The following is a 21,655-nucleotide window of genomic DNA, read 5'->3' as shown; positions in this document are numbered from 1 at the left end:
AGCAGAGTTCCTTATTTCTGCTGTCCACCCTGGACTCCTTTCAGGGGGTGTTGAAAGTCAGCAGCTGCAGCGGAGCATGATTTAATCCCCGTAGAGGCAGATGGCAAGTGCCAGTGGCAGGTGCCAACTTGTAGTTGACAGAACTAAGAAGAATTTCTGTTCCTTTTAGGCAAGATAACTTCAACTTGTGAGATGAATATATTTAAGTTCTCGGATACATTTTTCATTTTTAGATCAGTGTTTGTATATGCATGCCCCTAGAGAACATTTAAATTTCAAAGACTAAAGTAATTGAATTTCTATTTTAATTGATGTGAGGAAAACTACTCAAAGCTTATGTAAATCTTTGAAAATACTACTACATATAAGGGGCTAAACTAAAACCACTATTGCATTATAATACTCTACTTATTCCTGAAAGTACCCCCGTGTGAGAATAGGGAAAGGACAAACTAGGATGCCGCATATCCTTTAAGTTGGAAAGAGTTTGAAAATTTTCTTTTCTTTTTGTATGGTTTATAATTTTGTAACCATTAGTGTTTAAAGGAATTAAATCTCAGAATGATTTCCTATGTAAAAAAAAGTTTAAAAAAGGCTGTCAGATAAATCTAGCATACATAAATTTCTCTGTTAATTTTAAATAAATCTGTAAAACAGGAAAGTCTAATTTAAGAAAATTCGCTGCCCACATATCCTGGTCCCGTCTAGCACTGTTACTCGTCAGCCACCCCCAGTATACAGTTTTGCTCTTTTTTTTCTATGGCTGCGTGGCTTGCGGGATGTTAATTCTCTGACTAGGGGTCTAACCCAGGCTCCCTGCACTAGAAGCGCAGAGTCCTAACCACTGGACCACCAGGGAATTTCCAGTTTAGCTCATTTTTTGAGCTTCCTGGGAGTGTTTGTTTAAATAAGGTTCCTGGGTCGGTGGTTTGCTTCACTTATTTCTTCTGTTTCTTTGTATCTTTCTTCTCTTTCATATATTCTTGCTATGTGTTTGTTATACCTTTTGTGATTTTCCCAAAGTTCTTGGACTTCTGTTCTGCCTTTGTTGTCCTTCTCACCTCTTTGGAAAAATGCAGTGTAATTACTGACAGTTGAGTTTTCTCTTTTTGTAATGCAAGTGCTTGACTTAAGCTTTGATTGCCAAGGCGTCCACTTCAAAGAGGCATCCACTTCAAAGACAGCTCTTGCCAGCCACAAAGAGCCAGGCCACCTCCCCCCACTTAGACTCCTTTGTTTTAGAGATCTTGGTTGATTTCAATAACTGACCATTTGAGCCACTTGTTTTCCTCTTACTGCACTTTAAATTCCTGCTCTTATATTTTAAATTCACCAATAAAGAGTGAGCTTCTGAACCCTAGGCCTGCACCCTCTACCCCAATAAAAATAGAACCCCAGGCCCCCCTCCCCCCCCGCCGTCACTCCCCACCATACCCCACAATCTCGCTGCGTGGCCTCTGGTGTGCTGTGTGATTTGCAGGTCCTATCAATAATAAACCTTTATTTTTTTCAAAGTTTCCTGATGGTTATTGCTGAAGGGCAACCAGCAATCATAATAAGAACCACAAAGGCTGGTCCAACCACAACACTGGTCATAGGCTGAGACCTGCACAAAATAAAAGGTTCTATTGACATTTTCTCAAGCTTACTGGTTCTTTCCTTACACATTTCCACTGTGATGAGCATCCCCCCTTTACCCAGGAATACTCCATTTCTGTTCTGTTTTTTTTTTTGTTTGTTTTACATTTCTTGCATTTCTCTTTTGTGTTTTTCTTAGTGTTTCCATCTCTGCAAACATTACCTATCTATTCTTGCATGCATCCACTATTTCTATTAGAGCCTTCAGCATAATCATGGTTGCTTGATTCAAATATCTGGTAATTGCAAGGTATCTGCTACATCTGAATCAGGTTCTTTTGTTTGTCCTATTTCCTGAAAAAAATTTTCTTAATTCTTTTTTTAAAATTTATTTTTAATTGAAGTATAGTTGAATCACAATGTTGTGTTAATTACTGCTGTACAACAAAGTGACTCAGTTATACATATATATATATATATATACATTCTTTTTTATATTCTTTTCCATTATGGTTTATCACAGGATATTAAATATAGTTCCCTGTGTTATAGAGTAGAACCTTGTTGTTTATCCATTCTATATATATCAGTTTGCATCTGCTAATCCCAAACTCCCAATCCAACCCTCTCCCACCCCCCTCCTCCTTGCCAACCACCAGTCTATTCTCTATGTCCCTGATTCTGTTTCATAGATAGGTTGATTTGTGTCATATTTTAGATTCCACATATAAGTGATATCATATGGTATTTGTCTTTCTCTTTCTGACTTACTTCACTTAGTATAATAATCTCTAATTTCATCCATGCTGCTGCAAATGGCATTATTTTGTTCTTTTTTATGGCTGAGTAGTATTCCACTGTATATATGTACCACATCGTCTTTATCCACTGGAAAAAAAATTTTAAGCTTTCTCTTGTGCCTTTTAATTTTTTCTTGAATACTGGACATGATGTACTGTAAAAAGGAACTGAGGTAACTAGGTCTTTAGTGTAAGGTTTTATGTTTATCCAAGGATTTAGGCTATGTTCACTATTTCTTGTAACTGTCAGTGGCTAAAGTATCCTCAGGTTCCTTGCTTTTGTTTCCCATGACATCTTTGAGGATACTATAGAGACTTCTTAAATAAGTTTGGAAACATACAGTTCTTTCAGTATTTCCAACTGTTATTAAACAGGACTTTTCTTGATGTAGTGGCATGTTGTGGGTGGAGAGGAAATGTTCTATTGTCCTATGATTTGGTCTCAGTATTTTAATGAGCCTGTATCCCTGGGCTGTGTGACCTTCTGTGGTATGATAAGAAAAATGTTTGGTCTTTGCCCATGGTTCTTAGCAAAGACCTCCTAAAGCCCTTGGACTTTCTGAGTGATAAGTGTGATAAGAGCATCTTATGTCCTAATGAGGCAACTGTTTCCAGGCCCCTAGATGGCTTCAGGATGGGGCTTGGTTGCTAGGAAGACCAAGCTTTGATTAGAGGCTTAGAACGTTCAGCCCAGTTCCCAGCCTCTGGGGAGGAGAGAAGGGCTGGAGATAGAGTTATTCACCAATGGTCGACATAAGGAAACTCCATGGAAACGTCTAAACCTTGGGATTCAGAGAGATCTGAGTTGGTGAACACATCACCATGCTGGGAGGCTGTCATGCCAGGAGAGGGCATGGAAGCTCCCTAGCCCCCGACCACCACTTTGCCCGGTGCACCCTTTCCATTTGGCTGTTCCTGACTTGTATCTTTTACAATAAACTGGTAATAATAAGTAAAGTGCTTTTCTTCACTCTGATGATCGTTCTAGACAATCAACAAGTGTGAGGTGTTCAAGGAGCCTCTGAATTTGTAGTGGGCTATGCAGAAATGTGTGTAGGCTGCCCTCCCCCGCCCCATTTGTGGCTAGCATGTAACATGGGGGCAGTCTCATGGGACTGAGGAGTCCTTATACTGTGGAGTCTGAGCTTAACTCTGATTAGTTATTAGCAGAATTGAATTGAATTGTAGGCCATCCAGTTGGTTTTGGAGAGTTGGATAAATGCTTTCAGAAAACACACTGCATGTTTGAAGTCAGGAGGGAAAAATAACCTATCAACCTCACAAGTTTTTGTTTGTTTTGTTTTGTTTTGTTTTGTTTTTGGCCGCGCCACATGGCTCGTGGAATATCTTAGTTTCCAGACCAGGGATTGAACCCAAGCCCTCGGCAGTGAAAGTGCAGAGTCCTAACCACTGGACTGCCAGGGAATTCACCAACCTCCCAAGTGTTTCCGAGTCCCCACTGCTACCCTCAACTTAGGTGAGGCAGAGAGGGTAGAGGAAGCTCAAACTGACAATTTCCCTCCCACCGTGTCAATTTGGCTAGTAAAATCCCAGGAGTTAGATTTTGGTGAAATAGAATATTTTGAGGACAGGCCTTGTTAAGCAAAATAGAATATTTTGGGCATATTTCAGAATAGCTATTTTTCTCTCTTTCAAATTTTGGAGGCAGCGGTTTGCCCTGCAACCTCAATTCTTTGATAGACCCAAGAAGAGTGGTTGCTTTTAAGTTTGTTTGCTTTTTTAAATAGTGAAGATGGGAATGTCACCTTCTAAGCTTCTTATCTGGAAAAACAAAAACCCAAGGTCTCTGACTCCATTTTTTAAATATTTGACTGCTGGTGTGTTAGAAAAACCAAGTAGTCTTCCTCAGTGGGCAAAATCCCAGTTCTTTCCTCCTGTGTGTCTCCTTTATACTCATCCAGAACAATCACTTCTGACATTTCTGATACCAAATGTGTGAGGGTTTTTCTCCACAATAAACAATTCTCTGTGACACCCGCCAGGTATCCTGCAACTTAATCCTAGCAGTATCAAGGCAGAGATAGCATCCTGTCCCACTGGTTAAGGGCTCAGTCCCACAAGACTGCTTCCTCCCCACTTCTGATGCCAGTTGCAAGTGTAGGTTCTTAGGTTACTCACAACTTCTGTCTGACTTGCCTATAAATCCGAGGTTCCCACACAACCCCCTCCTTGGGTCTGATTAAGTTGCTAGAGCAGCTCACAGTACTCACAGAAGCATTCACTTAATTTACCAGTTTATTAAAGGACATGATGACGGATACAGAAGAACAGCCAGATGAAGTGATACATAGGGTGATGTCTGAGAGGGTCTCTGTGGAGTTAGGGTGTATCACCCTCCCCGTATGTAGATGTGCTCACCAACCTAGAAGCTCTCTAAACCCCATACCACTGGGATTTTACAGAGGCTCCTTCACATAGGCATGATCAATTATTAACTCCATTTCCAGCCCCTCTCCCCTCTCCAGAGGATGGGGTGTTGGGCTGAAAATTCCAAGCTCCTAATCATGGCTTGCTCTTTCTGGTGTCCAGCCCCCATCTGGGAGCCCAAGCAGAGTTGCTTCAATAGAACAAAAGATGGTCCTAGTGCTCTTATCAATTATGAATTTACAAAATTTACAAGCGTTTCAGGAGCCCTGTGTCAGGGACAGGGTCAAACACCAAATATTAGAACTAGAGGTGTTCCTAGTGTTCTTATCGCTTAGGAATTTACAAAGGCTTTAGGAGCTCTGTGCCAGGAACTGGGGGGCAGAAACCAGTACATATATATATATATATATATATATATATATTTTTTTTTTTTTTTTTTTTAGAGGAGGAAGTATTTTTTTAAAATTATTTATTTATTTATGGCTTTGTTGGGTCTTCGTTTCTGTGCGAGGGCTTTCTCTAGTTGCGGCAAGCGGGGGCCTCTCTTCATCGCAGTGCGCGGGCCTCTCACTATCGCGGCCTCTCTTGTTGCGGAGCATAGGCTCCAGACGCGCAGTCTCAGTAATTGTGGCTCACGGGCCTAGTTGCTCCGCGGCACGTGGGATCTTCCCAGACCAGGGCTCGAACCCGTGTCCCCTGCATTGGCAGGCAGAATCTCAACCACTGCGCCACCAGGGAAGCCCAGTACATATATTTTTATTATCCGACAGCTGACAACTTTATGGTCTATCCCTCCTTCTTCCCCTTGTGCCCCACATCAGTACAAAGTGATAAAAAAAAGTGACAACTTGCTGTGTCGGTGCTAGCAAGAGATTCACCAGAAAGCCCCCACTGTGTGTGTGAATTCCCATCCTAGCTCACCTCTTAACTTCAATAAAAAAACCCAGGCCAGGCTCCTTTCCTTGCTCTCTGAAGGCATTTCCCACCTGCTTGAGAGGCCTGCCCGCTCTCCCCAGAGCCCTCAGTTATCAAGTAATTAACCCTTTCATGTATTTCTGGTAGGTGTGTGGTAGTCTCCACTACTCAACCAAACCTTGGGTGGTGGTCAGAGGTCTACCTGTCTCAGCAGGTTATAGAAAAGGTAACATGGTATATATATTGTAATATACTTTGCTTATTTGTTCTATTGGTAAATCCTACAGATCTTTTCATATCAATACCCTTTGTCTTTTGAAAGTACATATAATGAATTTATGTAAAACATCCTTTCTAAATACACACTGGCCTGTTACCAGTTTTTGCTGCCCAAACCATGAATTGCTACATTATAGGACAAACAAATATACACAAGGTATGTTCTTTTCCAACCTTAATTACTTCTTAAAATTTTTATCATCAGATATATTCGAGGAAAAACGTACAAGACGTTTTGTGGTAAGATTTAGTAATAATATAAACATGCTTGGAATCATCATGAAGATTCATAAATGGCCTGTGGGCAGTGGTGAAAGTCTATTGATATTCTTTATCCTTCATACCTTCACCATCTGTTAGTTTTTACCCAGCAGTGTTCTTTCAGTTTTGCCTCCTTTGATCTTTCAAAAAATGAGTATTAAAGGAATTTCATTGAAAAGGTTTTCCGGTGGTTTCTCTTTCTCAGTGTTTCACACACGCTAGTGTCTGAGGCTTCAGGACTGGTCTAGGACTACGGGGTTCATCCTCCCACCAGAGCCAAGGGCCCCTGAGGCCGGCGGGCTTTATAAAGCACCGAACGAGTCCGGGTGGGGAGGGATGGACGGAAGTCGCCCACAGGAAATGGTCAAAGATCAAAGTGGAGTCACACTCATTATTACGTATGGTGAGGCCACTTTTAAGTGACCGTGTTTATGAAGCAGTGTCACAGTTCCGTGAGGGTTCACGGCCTTTTGGGTCAGTGCTGCAGCGTCTCTAGAGGGGAAAGCTCCCGCCTACTGTCAATACAAGCTCTGCTCAAAGACCCGACTGCCGGCCTGCTGTCACTCAGGCACGGGTGGGCGGGGCCTTGTGAACTGTCCAATCAGGGGAGTCGCCGGTTACGTACGTGTGGGCGAAGCTCCGCTGACGGCGTGGGTGGCGTGGACAGCGAGCTGGAGCCAAGGTGTTCCCGCGGTTAGATTGCCTCTCGGTACCCGTAAGTACAGATGGCTCTGCCGCATCTTCTGTTGCTGTGACCTGCACTTGCTGCTCGGGAATCTTGAGGTGGACGACCCGGAACCCGAGAAACCGAAACATGGTGAGTTGCGGGGCTCGGGGACCTGAGTACGCAGGTGGCGCGGCGCAGCGTGGGGGCTCGGCAGGCGGCCGTTTCTCCTCTAGATTGTGCGCTGATCACGGCGAAGGTCATTGGGACGGTCGTGACTCGGTCTCCGGGGTTCGTGCGTGGGAGGAACTGTGGTCTGTGGGGTCTCTCCTGTCTCCCCAGGAGACCGTTTCCCCCCTCACTTTTCTAAGTTTGAGGAGCACGACCCTGTCTCCCCAGATTGGTTTTCCTAGGGCTGGCAATAAATGCCTAAATATCCAGATCTTCCTCCTCCAGTTCATAGCATCATTATTATCTCTTATCCTCCGTGGTGCGTTTTAAACTACGCAGGATTTTAATTGTTTGTCATTTCTCCACTGAGCCATGGATGGCTCTATTTAAAGATTTGGTTTTATTGCCTGTGGATATTTTCCATGAGAGGAAATCAGAGATTAACCACCTGGAACTACGTTTTATAAAAGCCTTATGCCTTTCCTCCCCAGGACCTATCCTGGGCACAGACATCCTGTTTGAGTCCTTTGGGTAGAGAGTCCTCTTTGGAGACTCCTGGGTGATCTGTCCTTTTATCACAGTTCCACTTCAGCACTGCACCTCCCTGAGTTTGTGACTTTATTCACTTTTTTTTTAAGTTTCCATTTTCCAAATAAATATAAAATGTACTTAATCAATAGATTGGAAGTGTATAAAATATTTCCAAAGAGGCAAGAAAGAGGTAGATTTCAGAAAAAATAAAGTATTCCATTATTCACTTTCATTTTTTTCTTCCCATGACAGAGTGTAGTAACATTCTGAGATCTGGTGTTTTCTTTCTTTTAAAAATATTTATTTATTTATTTATTTGGTTGCACCGGGTCTTAGTTGTGGCAGGTGGGCTCCTTAGTTGTGGCCTGTGAACTCTTAGTTGTGGCATGCATGTGGGATCTAGTTCCCCGACCAGGGATCCAACCTGGGCCCCCTGCATTGGGAGCTCGGAGTCTTATCCACTTCGCCACCTGGGAAGTCCCTGAGATCTGGTTTTTTCTTTTGGGTGATTTCAAATGTAATATCAGGGCTTACGCTTCCAACATCTAGTAGTGTGTTCAATTATGATTGTTTTCCACGCAATTTCTTCCCATGGAAATAATAATCAACTGACATTTATTTTCTGAAATGAATGGATGTTTGTGGGGGGTTTTTGTTGTTGAATTAGAAAAATGCCTTACAGTTTTCTTTCATCCTTTATACGTAAACACTGGGTTTAAGTGATTTTACCGGATTGTTCAAATACTGGGTTTCTGTGTTTAAAGTATCGATGCTGGTCCAGAGCAACTAGCTGGGAAGCAGAGACCTGAAATCAGTGTTTCTTAGCTAAGCTAACCCCCTCCCCACCCCATGCAAAGGGAAGTACTTGAAAACCTAGTTGGTTCTTCTAGGGAGCCTCACCTGTGGGGGTCCTATCTGCTCACACCTACTGTGGAAGAAGCCTTTATGCTGAGAGAAGCTACAGAGACCTGAAAAGCTGGGGATGTACATGCACAGGGCAGGAGGCGTTTGTTGGGGTCTAGGGAGTGATGCTGTTTCTGAGATTGTAATTGTCTTCTCCTAGGGCCTGTTTCTAGACGTAGGCTTGAGCTTTGCATCCGCAGAGTAAATGCACTGGGAGTAATTTGTGTACATAGAGGAAGTCTGTGAAGTCAGGAGATCTGTCTTCTGGACAGAGTGTTTATGAATTGGAGAGTTCATTTGGGTCACAATCTGAAATACTTTCTGGCCAAGAGTTCCTCACTTGTGAGAACAGAAGCCTGAGAGAGGGAGTATTTCCATTATGTCTTGAGAAGAGAGTGTGCAGAGCTCCCAGAGTTTGTTCCTGACACTGCTCAGGTGTCCCTACCCTCCATCACCAGGGACTGATCCACTCTAGGGGTTGTGTCCCAACAAGGGGAGTCTGGACCTCAAACTTGGGAAGCAAGGCTGCTTCTGAAATATGGGGAAGCAGGCTGCTTCTCTCACCTGATTCGAATATTTGCGTTTCTTTCCTTGTATGTGTTTACATCTTGGATATTGCAACTCTTAATTCTGTTTCCCTTGGTAGTTTGCGATATTATTTCCTGTGTGAGTGTGTAAGATTTCTCATTCTTGGACTTTGAAGATGTAAATTTATTGAAAGAAACAATGCGAGGAAGGCAAGGAATTCTGGAACCAAGCAGAATATTTGTTCCTTTTAGGCAAGAGACCCTCAAGATAAGGGATGGGTGTATTTGAGTTTTCAGGTGGATTTTACATTTTGTAGGTCATTTGAGTATGTGTGACGCTAGAGAGCTTTGAAAATTTAAATACTGTGATATTAGTAAGGCAATGAGTTCCTATTTTAATTGATATGAGAAAAACTACTCAAAACTTACTTAACCCCCACCACCCTTTTTTTTTGGCCTTGCTGCGCGGCATGTGGGATCTTAGTTGCCTGACCAGGGATCGAACCTGTGTCTCCTGCATTGGAAGTGTGGGGTCTTAACCAGTGGACCACCAGGGAAGTCCCATAAAACCGTTGAAAATCCTAAAACATTGAATGGATTAGGACCAAATCCTGAGTGTATTATAAAATGTTGCTTATTCTTGAGGTAACCTCCTAGAGTGAGATACAAGGAGGAAGTATGGTGCTTCTTCTTATTTTAGTTAGAAAGAGATTTGAAACTTCTCGTTTTTTACAGTTTAAATTTTATAAGCATTAGTGTTCAAAGGAGTAAATCTGAGAATGGTTTCCTCTGTAGAAAAGTAAAAGTTAAATAAATTTTAAAATAAAAATTTTAAAGGAAAAGTAAGTTAATTAAAAATAAAGGCTATTAAGTAGAAAACTATGGTTTATATAAATTACTCAGTTTATTTTAAATAATAATTCATGCGAAGGTTAGCAAAAATCCGTAAGAGGAGAAGGTCTAAAGTAGATTCACTCCGGAACATCCTGATCCCCTCCAGGATTTCTTTGTTGGGATTTATCTGTATTATAGTGAAGCTGTGACAGAGGCTGTGTTGGACACAACGTATGGGCACGGGTTGAAGAGGGGGATTATATCCTGTGCAAGAGGTAGGTCCAGTGGGTGGTCAGTCCCAAAAGAGCAGTTATATAAAAATAGAGAAGAGGGGGGAAAGGCTGTATTAGATGGCAGGCTTGAGTCCACACTCTTAATTCAAGAGAGCTCCTTAGGACACTTAAGTGCCTCTACTGCTGCTGCTGCTGCCTCTGTTGAAACAAACGTCCTGTCCTTCCAGGTTATAGAGGACAACAGCGTGGGAACCCTGTGGAACAGCCAAGGGATTAGTTCAAACCTGACTTGAGCCCAGGTTCCTTATACTTTGTAAAACAACCACTTGTCTTGGAGGCGGCCTGTCACCCTGATGGCACTGATTTGAGGCTCTATGGAGGAAAAAATTTATAAATACCAGGGTACAGAGGACACCCCTCTCCTGAAGCATGTCCAGGGACTAAAAAAACAAAACAGAGAAGGACAAGAGGGAGAGGACAAAAGAAAAAATTCTGAAACAGAGGTCCACAATTTGGCTCAATTGGAAATCCAAAATATACTGAAAGAATTTACACAACAAAAAAGATGAAAGGGCACTACTTGGCTTTGGGGTCAACATAGTTGGTGAAGTAATTTTGCCATCTGCTATACTACAGTAATTCTCAAACCTTCATGCAAATAATCAATACCATGGCTCAAATTATAGTTATACGTGGGATGCCTTAAATTTAAGTCAGATACCTGTGATAATCTTAGGGGAGTTAATAACTATCATGTAGAATACAAATAGGTATGTTTCACCTTAACTATGAGAACTGTGGTCTTACCTGAATTCCCCATGATTGTTTTAAAATATCCCACACCCAGCGGGGAAGGTCTGAACCAATAAGTTATAAATTAAATTTTAATTTAGTCTTTGACACTTTCAGATTACATTATGAAAGTGGGACCCTAAGACCTTACCCCAGTTAAATTACTTACTGTGGCCCAAGGTAAATTAAACAGGGTCTTGAAGGATTGCAAACCAATGTACAACACCTGTTCCCTGAAGAAGTCATTATCCCCTCTCTTCTCCTTTTAGCAGCTTTATTTGGCATGTTCTTCAAGCTGAAAAGAACAAATGGCACCTCAGGGTGGATTATGGGAACCTTGAGGCCATGCTCACACCAAAAAACCCCTATTCCCAGTCCCCAGCATTGTGGAAAGTTTTGACTCCATTCATTCAGTATCTGGTAAACATTCTGCTCTCACAGATTGGGCTAAGTCTGTTCTGTTCAGTGTCTGTTTTAACAGCCTCTCTACTGCAGTTGCCTTCACTTCTAAAAGGACATGATATTCTTTTACCTGGTTACCCTCAGGGAACCTCAACACCACTGTGAGCACACACAGCCCCTGAAGGCAGGGTCTGAACTGTAGCCACCTTCCTCCAGAAGCACAGGTGTGACATTACATCAATGGCATCCTCTTCTGAGGATATTCAGGATATTCAAAGATTGAGACTAGAGCTCATAAAAAGCGCAGAGTCTATTGCCATGTATAGCACGTGAGACACTGGCACCTTGTTCAAATTCCTAAAAATTATTTGGTAATCAGGGACCTGCTCCCTGCCTGACATGGTAGAAATAAGTTGTTCATAGGCTTCTAATGCAAGAGCCTGCCCTAGGCCCCAAAGTGTATGGCATTCGAGCTGCAGTTGTCTCTTCCTTTTTTTAAAAAAAAATTAATTAATTAATTAATTTATTTATTGGCTGCATTGGGTCTTCCTTGCTGCACGGGCTTTTTCTAGTTGCGGTGACCGGGGCTACTCTTTGTTGCAGTGTACAGGCTTCTCATTGCGGTGGCTTCTCTTTGTTGCAGAGCACAGGCTCTAGACACGCGGGCTTCGGTAGTTGTGGCTCGCGGGCTCTAGAGCGCAGGCTCAGTAGTTGTGGCGCACGGGCTTTGTTGGTCCATGGCATATGGGATCTTCCCGGACCAGCGCTCGAACCTGTGTCCCCTGCATTGGCAGGCAGATTCTTAACCACTGTGCCACCAGGGAAGTTCCTGCAATTATCCCTTCTGACAGAGCTGTGCTAAAAATAGATAGCCCTGAGCATGTGACCCCTCATCCAGATTCCCATTATGATTTGGGACCTGTAAACAGCACCCCAAGAGCTCAGCTACAGAGACACCCTTGAGACAAGATAGAGCTAAACCTGGGCCCCCCTGCCATAACCTACCTGCAGGAGGGGTGGCCTCCCTTCTCCTCAGTTCCTTGCCAGGTGCCAGGTGCTCAAGGAGGTCACCCCTTTCCCAGGCCCCTAGGCTCCCTGTGAGCTCCTTAGGATTCCCCGAGTGAAAAGCAATGAGAGTTTTAGACATTAGAGACAACATCACCGCAATCATACATGATCCATCTCAGGCAGTTGCTGCTTTTCATCCCTCATTTAGGACAGCCTGATGAAGGATGGGTCTCAAGGGTCCACAACTGACCAAACATCAGGCTGTCGTCTTAGCCCTGATCAGCAGTTGCCTTCGTCAGCATGTGTTTGCAGACCCCTGAATGATTGTCTAAGAGTTGCCCCTTTGTGGTCAAAGAATTCTGGAAATCTCTTGCCTAACAGATACCCACGATAGAAATCAAGATAACACTTGTCTGTATGTATACTGAGGCCACAACACAGGGCCTCGCCAGAACACTCTTACCGCGTCAGAGTCCCAGGCACTACTGATAGTAACCAAGGCACTCATTTCACTTTTCAGAACATACAGTGCTGGGCTGTGGAACACGGCATTCAGTGTAGTTTTACCCTCTCTTTTCCAGGTCTCAGGCTCCAGGCCTCATTAAGAGCGCCAAAATGGCTCATTGAAATAACTTCAAATCAATTGACTGAAGATGGCCTTTTTCAGTCATCAGTCATCAGGGATGAATATTAATGCAGCTGTCTTTATCTTTTTTTTTTTTTCCTATAAGACTTTACTTTTTTTTACAGCAAACAATTTTAGGGAGAGTTTCCACATAATCCTTCTACCTCCACATAGTTTGCCTTATTTTTTATATTTTGTTATACTGTCTTCAGGCTTTGGCAATGTATCCACGGACAGTTACATGTGTCCATGATTCCTGTGTCCTGTAGAATACTTTCACTGCCCTAAAATTCTCTCATGTTCCACCTACTCATTCATTCCTTCTCACTCCCAAATCTCTGGCAACCAAAAATCTTTCACTTTCTCAGTTTTGTCTTTTCCACAACTGTGCCTGGAATCATACAGTGTGTGGACTCGTCATATTGGTTGCTTTCACTTAGCAATATGATTTTTAACATTTATCCACATCTTTTTGGCTTGATACCTCATTTCCTTTTATTACTTGTTGATATATTTTATCGTATGGATGTTCCCATGATTAATTTTCCATTTGCAATTGGGGGATATCTTTTTACCTGTAAGTCCTGACAATCATGAATAAAGCTCTTATAAAAATTCACGTGCAAGTTTTTTTTTGTTTCTGTGGTATTTTTTTTTTTGAGAGAGTTCTTTTGGGTTTTTTGTTTGTTTTGTTTTGTTTTGTTTTTTGGCTTCCCATCTGGCATGCAGGATCTTAGTTCCCCCACCAGGGATTGAACCCCATGCCCCCTGCAATGGAAGCACTGAGTCTTAACCACTGGACTGCCAGGGAAGTCCCCCAAGTTTTTTTTATGAGCATAATTTTTCAACTCTTTTTGGGGAAATACGAAGAAGCCCGATTGCTAGCTTGTCTGGCAAGAATAGGATTAGTTTTTTAAGAAACCTCCCATGTTCCAGAGTAGGCATATCGTTTTCCATTCCCACCGGCAATGAATGCGGGTTCCTGTTGTCCCACATCTTCTCCATCATTTGGTCATGGTTCTCAGTGTTTTGAATTTCAACCATTGCGGTGTCTAGTAATATCTCCTCCTTTTATTTGGAATTCCTAATGACATATGATGTTGAGCATCTTTTCTTATGCTTATTTACAATCCGTATACCTTCTTTGGTGAGGTGTGTGTTCACATCATTTGCCTGTCTTCTAATTGTTGAGTTTTAAGAGCTTTTTGGACATTTTGGATACTAGTCTTTTATCAGATAAATGGTTTTTTTTTTTTTTTCCTTGCTAACTCTCTTTTTCTTTTTCTTTTGGCTGTGCTGGATCTTAGTTGCTGCGCACGGGCTTTCTCTAGTTGCGGCGAGAGGGGGGCTATTCTTCCCTCTGCTGCGCGGCCTTCTCATTGCAGTGGCTTCTCTTGTGGAGCACTGGCTCTAGGCTCATGGGCTTCAGTAGTTGCAGCACGCGGGCCCCAGAGCACGCAGGCTCAGTAGTTGTGGCCCACGGGCTTAGTTGCCCCGCGGCATGTGGGGTCTTCCAGGACCAGGGATCAAACCTGTGTCCCCTGCATTGGCGGGCGTTTTCTTAACCACTAGATCACCAGGGAAGTCCCCAGATAAATGTTTTGCAAAGATTTTTCTCCCAGACTGTGGCTTGTGTATTCAGTCTCTTAATGCTGTCTTTCACAGATCAGGTTTTCATTTAATGAGGTCAAACTTACTATTTTTTTTTTTCTCTCATTGATCTTGCTTTTGGTGTTTTATCTAAAAATTCATCACCAAATCCAAGGTTGCCTACATTTTCCCCTATGTTATCTTCTAGTAATTTTGCATTTTACATTAGATCTGTGATCCATTTTGAGTTACTTTTTGTGAAAGGTATAAGATCCGTATGTAGAGTTGTGGGGGTTTTTTGTATATGCATGTTGAGTTTTCCTGGCACTATTTGTTGAATATACTATGTTTTCTCCATTGAATTGCATTTGATCGTTTGTCAAAGATCAGTTGATTATATTTGTTTGGATCTATAAGAAAATATTGACTTTAGTGTATTAACCATTTATCCTTAAACCTTAATCTACTCATGTGTTAGTTCATGGGGCTTCTTTATTATTGTTGATTTTTTGAGATTTTCTCCTTAGATGATCATGTCGTGTGCAACAAAGACACAAGTATTTTTTACTTCCCATTCTGTATACCTTTCTCCTTCTTTGTTTTGATCAATACAGTTTCAGTATAGTTTTGATCAGTACTGGTGAGAATGAACATCATTGCCTTCTTCCTGATCTTACCAGGAAAGCATCTTATTTCTCACCAGGAGGTATCATGTTAACTGCAGGTTTCTTGTAGATGATCTTTCTCAGGATGAGGAAATTTCCCGCTATTTCTAGTTTGCTGTCATAAATGGATTTTGAATTTAGTCAGATTTCCTCTCCTTTCATTCTTGATATTAGTATCTTTTTTCTCAGCTTGTATAGATGTATGTCAATTTTATTAATCTTTTAAAGGAAGCAGCTTTTGGTTTTACTGATTTTTCTCTATTGATTTCTCATATTGTTGATTTCTAATTTTTATTACTTCTCTTTTTGTACTTTATATTTTTTAAATAGGTTATTTATTTATTATTTTAAAAAATTATTTTTATTTATTTATTTTTGGCTGCATTGGGTCTTTGTTGCTGTGTGTGGGCTTTCTCTAGTTGTGGTGAGCGGGGGCCACTCTTCGCTATGGTGCGTGGGCTTCTCATTGTGGTGGCGTCTCTTGTTGTGGAGCACGGGCTCTAGGCGTGCAAGCTTCAGTAAGTGTAGCACGTGGGCTCTAGAGCTCAGGCTCAGTAGATGTGGCGCATGGGCTTAGTTGCTCTGTGGCATGTGGGATCTTCCTGGACCAGGGCTTGAACCCATGTCCCCTGCATTGGCAGGCGGATTCTTAACCACTCTGCCACCAGGGAAGGCCCTCTTGCATATTCTTTTTTTAAAAAATAAATTTATTTATTTATTATTTATTTATTTTTGGCTGCGTTGGGTCTTCATTGCTGCACATAGGCTTTCTCTAGTTGCGGCGAGCAGGAGCTACTCTTCATTGTGGTGTGTGGGCTTCTCATTGTGGTGGCTTCTTTTGTTGCAGAGCAGGGTCTCTAGGCGCGCGGGCTCAATAGTTGTGGCTCGCGGGCTGTAGAGTGCAGGCTCAGTAGTTGTGGCGCACGGGCTTAGTTGCTCCGTGGCATGTGGGATCTTCCCGGACGAGGGCTCAAACCTGTGTCCCCTGCATTGGTAGGCGATTCTTAATCACTGCGCCACCAGGGAAGTGCCCCTCTTGCATATTCTTGATTGAGTGTCTATGTCTATGTTTGCCAAGAGTTGGCTAGAAGCTGCCCTGAGGCACATGAGTGTACGGATTTTGTAATCTAAGTTGTCATGTCTTCTTCCTCATGTCTGAGCTCTAAGATCCAAATTACTTTCTAGCCCATCAAATAGAACAGAGAGAGAGGAAGAATTGCATCTGTGGTGAATATTATACAAGTTAAAAGTAATATTCTCCACAGAATATTTGCATTCAACCACCTGCATCTGATTACTTCTAATGGCCTGGAGTACCTAGAACTATATGGCCAGCTAGGCTTTGTTAAACGTTTGCTTTCCACAGGCCTCCTGGAATCTCATGTTTGGTGATGAAAATAGAAGAGAAACCCTCTACTTCTTTACCATGTTTTTATTCATTGAAACCTCATGTAGCTCTGACCTTCTGCTTCATGGAGTGCTGTGAACAGTAGGTAATAAAGAAGGAGATGAAAGGTTTTCTCACAAGGAATGAATGGTCTTAAAATGATAACATTTGTTTCATTTATATAGCATTGTGTCATTTCCCAACATACTCTGGACCCTTCCATTAGAGAGCAGTAAGATGTAATATGATCACTATAAAAGTGTGTAATATCCATGTGTTCATGATGCTGTTAAATTTATGAGGAAGTAAGTGTGGACAGAGAGTTTCTGATGATCAAGTCATAGAATAAAGGTTTGGAAATAGCAGAATCATACATAACCTGCCTATAAATGGAGTATAGGTGTCCAATGCTGTCAGTCTTACTCATCCTACCATACACATATTTGGTATGTTTTAGGACTCAGTGATTTTTGAGGATGTGGCTGTGAACTTCACCCTCGAGGAATGGGCTTTACTGAATTTTTCACAGAAGAAACTCTATAGAGATGTGATGCGGGAAACCTTGAGGAACCTGGCCTCAGTAGGTAAGGATGACAACTTTCCTTTACTTTGTCAGAGAACAAGTTTTCTTGCCCATGAACATTGTTCATGTAGAATGTGGAAAGGGAGCACATTGGTAAATAAGCTAGGCATGGTCACAGCTCATTATACAACTAGAATCTAATAATTTTTATATAATTCCTAATATTTTGGAGTCATTTTTCTGGGTTTGCATTTTAGGGAAGAAATGGGAAGATTATGACATTGAAGATCAGTACAAAAATCAGAGGAGAAAACCAAGGTGAGTCTCTTTCACAATAGAAAGTACTCTCTCATGTCAGAGTCCTGGTATAATATGAAATTTTAAAAACAAGCAAACAGGGGGCTTCCCTGGTGGCGCAGTGGCTGAGAATCTGCCTGCCAATGCAGGGCACACCGGTTCGAGCCCTGGTCTGGGAGGATCCCACATGCCGCGGAACGGCTAGACCCATGAGCCACAATTACTGAGCCTGCGCGTCTGGAGCCTGTGCTCCGCAACAAGAGAGGCCGTGATAGTGAGAGGCCCGCGCATCGCGATGAAGAGTGGCCCCCGCTTGCCGCAACTAGAGAAAACCCTCGCACAGAAACGAAGACCCGACACAGCCAAAAATTAATAATAAATAAATAACAAATAAATTAAAAAACAAAAAACAAAAAACAAGCAAACAAAAGAAATAAGCCTGACTTCAGATGTATTTATTCTTAGAAGATTTTCACCAAAATACCCTCTTATACATGACATAGATTTTCAGTGTTTGCAAAATAGTTCACTTGGAAACAATATTAATAAACCCTATGTATGGATATCACTGTTTTGATGATAGCAAGGGTGAAGTCCCCTTGCAGGGTATTCAGTATATTCAATTCCAGATAATTTAGGCAAGGCAGGAAATCTACACTTTGGAGATAAATCATAAAAATGTAGTTCAAGTATTCTAATAAATATAAAATCATTAATAAAGAAATTGATAACATGCTTCTCCTATTTTACAGAAATCATGTGGTAGGAAGACTCTGTGAAAATAAAGAGGGTAGTCAATGTGGAGAAAACTTCAGCTTTATTTCAAATCTCAGTCTGAACAAGAAAACTGCTGGAGTGAAACCACATGAATGCAGTGCATGTGGAAAAGTCTTCATGCGTCATTCATCCCTTAATAGACACATGAGATGTCACACTGGACATAAACCATATGAATATCAGAAATATGGAAAGAAGCCATATAAATGTAAGGAACATGGGGAAGTCGTCCATTATCTCCAGTATTTTGAAAAACATGAAGGAAATCACAATGGAAAGAAAACCTATAAATGTGTGGAATGTGGGAATACCTTCATGTGGCTCAGAAATTTTCAAAGACACAAGGTAACGCACACTGGAAATTCTCCTCATAAATGTAAGGAATGTGGTAAAACCTTTATTTCTTCAAATTCTCTTCAAATACATGAAAGAACCCACACTGGAGAAAAGTCCTATCAATGTATACAATGTGGAAAAGCCTATAGATATCATCAAAATTTTCAAACACATTTAAGGACTCACACAGAAGAGAAACCGTTTGAATGTAAAAAATGTAGTAACGTTTTCATTTGTCCTGGTTCTCTTCGGAAACATGAAAGAACTCATACTGAGGTGAAACCCTATGAATGTAAGCAATGTGGTAAAGCTTTCCGTTCTCACATAGACTTCCAGTTACATGAAAGAAATCATACTGGAGAAAAACCCTATGAATGTAAAAAATGTAGTAAAGCATTCAGTTTTCTCAGTTACCTTCGAAAACATGAAAGAACTCACACTGAAGAGAAACACTATGATTGTAAACATTGTGGTAAAGCTTACAGAGATTACAGATTCTTACAAATACATGAAAGAACTCATACTGGAGAGAAACCCTATGAATGTAAACAATGTGGTAAAGCCTTCAGTTATTATAGTTCCTTGAAAATACACAGAAGGACTCATACTGGAGAGAGACCCTATGAATGTAAGGAATGTGGGAAAACTTACAGATATTACAATTCCTTTCAAACACATGAAAGGACTCACACAGGAGAAAAACCCTATGAATGTAAACAATGTGGTAAAGCTTTCAGTTCTCAAAGAGGTTTCCAAGTACATGTAAGAAATCACACTGGAGAAAAACCGTATGAATGTAAAAAATGTAGTAAAGCATTCAGTTGTCCCAGTTCTCTTCGAAAACATGAAAGAACTCACAGTGGAGAGAAACCTTATGAATGTAAGGAATGTGGGAAAGCCTTCATTTGTCACACAAACTATCGAAGGCATGTGAAAATGCACACTGGAGAGAAACCCTATGAATGTAAGCAATGTAGTAAAGCATTCGTGTGTCCCAGTTATCTTCGCAAACATGAAAAAACTCATACTGGAGAGAAACCCTATGAATGTCAACAATGTGGTAAAGCCTTCAGTTATTACTATTCCTTACAAACACATGAAAAAACTCATACTGGAGAGAAACCCTATGAATGTAAACATTGTGGTAAAGCCTTTAGTTATTACCATTCCTTTCACACACATGAAAAAACTCACACTGGAGAGAAACCCTATAAATGTAGTGAATGTGGAAAAGCCTTCATTTGTCACTCAAACTGTCTAAGACATGTGAGACTGCACAGTGTAGAGAACCATATAAATGTGAAGAATGTGGGAAAGCCTACAGTCATCTTAATTCCTTCAGAAGGCACAAAAAGACTCACTGGATAATCTTCCTGAATGTTACCAGCATGGTAAGGGACTTCCTGGCAGTCCATTGGTTAAGACTCCATGCTTCCAATGCAGGCGCTGCAGGTTCGATCCCTGGTTGGGGAACTAAGATCCCACATGCTGCATGGCGTGGCCAAAAAACAAAAGAAGTTAAACAGCATGGTAAGTCTTCATGGGCCCACATTACATATGAAAGCTCCTACAGAAAAGAAGAAAAAATGTAAGTAACATGACAAAGTTTGATGGAAATTGATTTATGTATAATGTTCCAGAAAACTTTCAGCATGAAAGACTTGTTATTAATGTTGTAAATATATTATGTTTATCAAACCTCTTCCTTGAAATGCATCACTGGACTGTGGATTTCTACCGGTTAATTTTTAGAAATGAATATTGAAGTGAGATAATTCTGCAAGTTGTTTTCAACAGTAGTACATATGAGTAATAGGTAGTCATTTTTTCTTAAATTAGTTAATATTTTCTCTCAGTTTTGAGCCTGTTGGATCCATGCATGAATTAAAGTGTGTTTCTAATAAGCAATTAGGTTAGTTTTTAAATAATGTTTTATTTGTTCTGTGTTAAAGGACCACTGAAAAATGATAGTTTGGATTTTCCTACTGGCTTTGTGGTGGTTTCTAGATATCCCTAGTCCAGTATATATATCCCACCTTTGTTACTGACAAAGCTCCTCTTTAGGGGTGATGGGTATCTGAGCCTTTTTCCACTTTCCATACGAATAAACAGTTGGAAAACATTTTTTGTGTGTGTCAAGTTTATGAAAGAATATAGTTTCATGTGAATTATTATTTTCATATTTGGGCCTTTGCTTTTTGTCCTTTATTCTGACTGGTATTTGGTGAATAGAGTTTGATTTAAGCAGAGAGATATGATAGGCCCAAAAAAATATAAAATTGGAGATATCCTCCCTGTGGATAATGTTAGAAACTAGAGTTTACAGAATCCATCCCCCTTATGGCTCCATGTTAGAATTCACCAATAGCCTCACTTGCATAGGATTTGGAAGGCAGAAACGAACATGGCATTAGTCAGAGTTTGGAGCCACCATACAGGGAGAGAGACTGATACATATAGGAACTTCAAGGATACCATCTTCCAGCCTATTTTCTGGATTGTTGACCTTCTAATCAAGAGTATCCTCAAAACCACCACCAACTGTTTGATTTCCATTTTTGTAGAGCTGTGGGTTTCCACTGATGTCTTTCCAAGATCCACATCAGAGATCCATTAAAGTTTGGATTTTTTGGTAAGTTCTTTTGTGTCTATCAGGAAACTAATTCAGACTTTCATGCTTGGAAGTATTATCTGATTCCCCTCTTCTCTACTTATATTCATATAAGGTCTAATTTGCACAGGAAACACATTATGCTTTTAGCAGTGCTAGTGAGAATGTTTGCATTTACTAAGGTGCAGTCGGTAAAGAACGACATGGGAGTTTGTTTCTCTGCTGCATTGTACACTGGCTGCCTTCACCTGGTCCTTCCATGTGAGAATAAGCACCTTCCTCATGTCAGCAGGACCATGGGTGTCTCCTATTCCTTGTAGCTGAATGTATGTCTAAATGTTTTCAAATATGTGTGTGCATTTTTTTGTCAAAGGAAACCTTCTGTATTTCTTTCATTGAAATATATTATTAACTCTTTTCTAAGCTGTCACATGATAAGAAATACTGTGTTTTTTATTTCCTAAGAGGATATATTAAAAAGTCCCATTATAATTGTGGATTTTCAAATAAACTTTGTGGTTTTCTTCATTTCGTCTTTATAAATTATGAGTCAGTGTT

General features: G+C 41.0%; 1 protein-coding gene and 1 pseudogene across 1 annotated transcript in view; both read left to right on the top strand.

Moving 5' to 3' along the window:
• Positions 1–6,878: 6,878 nt before the first annotated feature.
• Positions 6,879–21,630, top strand: LOC103005725 (zinc finger protein 14-like; annotated as a pseudogene).
• LOC103017830 (methyl-CpG-binding domain protein 3-like 1) overlaps positions 17,114–21,655 on the top strand; it is a 39,335-nt gene continuing 34,793 nt past the window's right edge. Inside the window, 4 exon segments of the mRNA XM_057540457.1 lie at positions 17,114–17,137; positions 17,334–17,394; positions 19,930–20,016; positions 21,051–21,118. The gene's annotated coding sequence lies outside the window, so the exon portion shown is untranslated.

Source organism: Balaenoptera acutorostrata, chromosome 2 (genome assembly GCF_949987535.1).
Source record: "Balaenoptera acutorostrata chromosome 2, mBalAcu1.1, whole genome shotgun sequence".
NCBI classification, from domain to species: domain Eukaryota; kingdom Metazoa; phylum Chordata; class Mammalia; order Artiodactyla; family Balaenopteridae; genus Balaenoptera; species Balaenoptera acutorostrata.
Note: the sequence above shows the minus strand (reverse complement) of the source record. Positions and strands in the feature narration are given on the sequence as shown.